The 4,566-nt window shown below is 33.4% G+C and overlaps 1 long non-coding RNA gene across 1 annotated transcript; it reads left to right on the top strand.

The window, feature by feature from the left end:
* Positions 1-1,342: 1,342 nt before the first annotated feature.
* LOC120489344 (uncharacterized) lies at positions 1,343-3,596 on the top strand. The gene is made up of 3 exons (XR_005624749.2): positions 1,343-1,525; positions 2,329-2,378; positions 3,457-3,596. It is a non-coding gene; the product is annotated as an uncharacterized LOC120489344 (long non-coding RNA).
* The last annotated feature ends 970 nt before the right edge of the window (positions 3,597-4,566 follow it).

Raw genomic sequence — 4,566 nt, 5'->3', positions numbered from 1 at the left:
ACTGTTTCTAAAATTTTCTAAAAATATCCAGTTTTCCTTCCTCGCTAAATTTTTGTTCAAGAAACAACCCTGGTTTAAGTGAAAACATCATTTGAGATGCATGCGAGGAATATTAAACTCTTTGCACTTTAACCACTCCGAATCTCATTAGTCGTTCCTCAGAGCTCATTTTTTTCAGAGCAGGTTTCTCTCTTGAGAGTTGATTTAAAGTTGGACATTTAATATTGCAGATATTTTTTCTCTGCTAAAAAAAAATCTTCAGCTCCAGCAGATGGAATCTATAAATATGTATTATGATGTAAATGACTCAACATCAATGCTCAACTGCTTCAGACATTGATAACTTTAAAGATCTATCTATCTATCCATCTATAATAAAAATGAATTAAAATTCAAATGAAAGAAAAATTATAATAAAATTCCTTTAAATAAACAGGATTTTTTCCGCTTTTAACAATTTTTGAATATGACAGTACTGTCATTTATATATCAACATTTCTTTCAGCTCCGTTAACTAAACAGTTTTTTTCTTCTGAATCCACTGCAAAACACTGCGTGATTACCTTTTCCACAAAGGAGACGTAATGCTGCCTCAAATTTAGCCAAAAAAACAAAACAAGGTATCCTTCAATTTACTTGCTTTAGTTTGGAAAAGCTGCCATATGCTTCATAACAGCTCACATATGGTGGCTAAAATTTAGTCTATATAGGCAGCTTTAAAAAGTTTAAAGCAACGTTTCACACCGCATTTGAACATCCCTTGGGATGTCATTCCTCAAGGGAACAGCTTCTCAGTTTGAGACAGAAAAAAAGCAGTTGCAGAGTGTTTCTTAAAATTCCATACCCCACCATCACAAACTATGTGCAAAAAAATGTGATGAAAACAATCTTCTCTGCAGGAATATAACTTTGATTTGATTGGCAAGACTTTTTTGAATCATCTAACATTGTGTAGGTCTACAGTATATACCGAAATATGTCTGAGATGCATAATGATGCATTTCTAAATGACAACCTAAAATGGCCGGTTTGTGTGTGTGCATATATATATATATATATATATATATATATATATATATATGGTTTCTGTTGTTCTGTAGATTGTAAAGTTTTGCTTCTGATAAGTTAAATGTGTTTAAACAAGGTATGAGCTTTCAGTGTCATGTTTATTTCCTTTTTTGGTCTATATCTTGGTGTAGCTGGTGGGTTTCTCTCATCAGGATTATTAACTTGTGTATCATTCACACTGTAAAAAGTGAATATGGGTGTAAGTTGGATTACTAGAACTATTTGAGTCTATTTACTTCGTATTTCTGCTTTCCTAATCGTAATTGATTATTGTACACTCATTCAACTTGAACGCATAGAAATTCACAGACACTCAGATATCTCGCTTTCACCCAAAGTGTAATTTCCCTTTAAGGACCCTCGCGTCAGACGTTTTTTTGCTGACGTCATGACGCACGAGCCTGTCTGGAACTTTCTGCTCGACCGCCATTTTCTTTTTCGCACTCGGATGAATAAGGTAGGTTGGAAGTTTTGTTTTTTAATTAATATACTCAAATATGCAACTTTTGGACGTTTGTTTTAGTTGTTTATGAGTTAATGAATGTTGTTTGTGAACATGAATACTAACAAAATCGCAATTAACCACATTTTTAAACGTACGTTTGCAAACTAGCATTACTGAATAGTTCTATGCAAGTTAACGTTAAACATGATGTTATCTTTAACTTAACTCGTTTGTTTTATAAAAATGTGTTCAGTTTGGATCTTGGGACTTGTGTAACAGTTATTAAATAGTTTAAAAAAGGATAACCGTCTGTGCCGCGTGAGAAATTGGAAATGTTTTGGGCGGGAAGTGGTCGGGGAGCGGGACAAAATGCTCGAATTTGAATTCCTGCAGTACAATATTTGAGTTTTATTTTTTGTCTGTTCTTTTATTTGTCTTTGAAACGTTAGCTCTGACTTATTCATCGACTTTTTTCGCCCAAAATGATGCTGAAAGTCTGTGATAAACGCCATTGGGTGCATCTCAATCAGTTCATTAAGTTAACCAGGGCACTGATCAGGGAGTCAGCCCATTATTAACGTTAACGTTACCTGATTCCCTGATCTGTGGCCTGTGCTTAACGCTAGCTTAATTTGCCTAGCTCGAGGTGTTTCATGCAGGAAAACAAATCGGGGTTTTCTTTAAAATTATGATTTTTTTTGTAGAAAATAGTAGTATTTCACAACTAATTAATTACTTGACCTGTAGCAAACTATTTTTTACCACTTAAGTTAAATACTAATGATACAACATTTTTCTCTCCTTATGACCGAAAGCTTTTTCAAGTTTGACGATTGAGGACGACACTTTGCTATAACATTACATGGTAAGTATTTTCTATTAATTTAAGTAATTTCTAATTTCTTCTATTGATAATAGATAATATGAATTACTAATGTTGGACATGTTTGAGTAAATTCCATCTAATGTTGTCTAATGCTATTGACTTGCATTTTATCCTAATTAAGAATTTTGAACTAAAACTAAAAGAATTAAGAACTAAAATTGGCATCAACTCACCCTTATGACATCCCGAATGCATGTGCCTTTTTTGATTCTCAGAAATATCTTTTTTTAGTTTATACAGTGTAAACCAATTTTGAAGCTCAAAATGATTATGATGTGACATGTATTGTGCATGTAAAAGGTGCACAAGTACTGGCTGATTTAAAGGGAATAGTTCACTTTGAAATTAATTTTTGGTGTGTTTTAGCTTACCTCAAGGCAGGGCATCCAAGATGTCTTTGTTTCCACAGTATTTTCAATTTTGATATTTTTCGGTCAAACCGTTGTCTATCAGTCATATAATGCAGGTCTATGGTCACCACCTCAAAGAGCATGCAATGCAATGGAAGATTATTTCGATATATCTAAATATGTTTAGTGAAAGGTAAAACTTCTGAAATCTCTGTGTAAACAATGAGTGACGTTGACTTGCAAGCGATCACTTCCGGCGCGTGCGCAGACCGAAGCGCCCATGCCGTCAGTTCATTTTGTCATGGCTGTGTTACACGAGGTAAAAACGATATAAATACTGTTCGTTTTCTCACACAAACCGCTTGTTTCGTTTCTTAGGCCATCAATGTGTACTTACATTTATGAGTCATTCAATCATCTTTAATTTTTGACTTCTCTGTGTATGTTCTTTGAGGTGAACCTAAAAAAATATTCTGTTTTGAACGGTAACGTAGACATCAGTGTTTATATCTGAATAATGATTTTTTTTTATACTTCTGTGATGTATATACTTTGTCCAGTCATTAATACAACCTTTTATAGTTTTGTAAATTAAGTTTTGTTTATATTTTCTTGTCCTTTGCTATCCTTGGGGAAATCTGATTCTCCATTACAGATTACTCCGAATTTTAAAAATAAGAAAAATAATCACAAATGCTTTTTCACAGACTGAAAACATTCACACGGAAAGAAGAGTGTCCTGAAGGCCCTCATCGTTTTCCTGGGGGAAAATCCGGTAACACTTTAAAATAATGGTCCGTAGTTAACAAGTAGCTATGCAGGAAGTAATAGGTAGCACTGCATTAACACCGAACTTAATACTATTAACTAATATGGAAGCAATATTAACTAAGCATTAAGTAATAGGTAATTTAGTACAAAGGTAGTTCCTTGGTAGGTATTTGATTATTACTAAAGAAATATATCCTCATTGAGAACTACTACTCTTGCCAGGATGGACGCATGTTCTCTGTTTATTTAAAACTTAAACATAAAATAATACTAATAAAGACAGTTTTTAAAAATAAACCTTAAATAATTAGGAAGTGATGCTGACACTCTCATGATTGGATTAGTTCACTATTATGAGCTCTATTGAATGTCAGTCACATATATCTCAGACTCCAAAGACCTATAACTTTATGTTACAGTAGCTGCCTGAGGAGGACTTCTCTTTAGGACATGAATATAAACATGATGTTCACTTGTCAAAAACAATTTGCATCTTTAATGAAGAAATTGGCTGCATTTATGTTACGATAAGCGCGAAACCACATCTTCCAGATTACAGTGTTTGTTAGAATATTAGTGCCTCACAGAACCTGTACAGTATGTGTCAAATATAAAATTAAATTACTTGTATCATTTGTGAAAAACCTGTTAACTCATCAATAACTACTTAAGCGTTACCTTGTCATCCCGCAGGAACTACTAGTGATGTGGCCTATTATTTTAAAGTGAAAAACATGTTAACTCCTAACTAACTACAAGCGTTACCTTGTCATCCCACAATGTTTACACAAGTTATTTAATTTTATATTTGACACATACTGTACAGGTTCTGTGAGGCACTAATAATCAAACAAACACTGTAATCTGGAAGATGTGGTTTTGCGCTTATTATAACATAAATGCAGCCAATTTCTTCATTAAAGATACAAATTGTTTTTGACAAGTGAACATCAATGTTTATATTCATGTCCTAAAAAGAAGTCCTCCTCAGGCAGCTACTGTAACATAGTTATAATAGTGGACTAATCCAATCATGAGAGTGTCAG

The sequence above is a fragment of the Pimephales promelas genome, chromosome 14 (assembly GCF_988280905.1).
Source record: "Pimephales promelas chromosome 14, fPimPro1.hap1.1, whole genome shotgun sequence".
In the NCBI taxonomy this organism is placed as follows: Eukaryota; Metazoa; Chordata; class Actinopteri; order Cypriniformes; family Leuciscidae; genus Pimephales; species Pimephales promelas.
The sequence above is the reverse complement of the archived record's forward strand: the minus strand, read 5'-3'. Positions and strand labels throughout refer to the sequence as shown.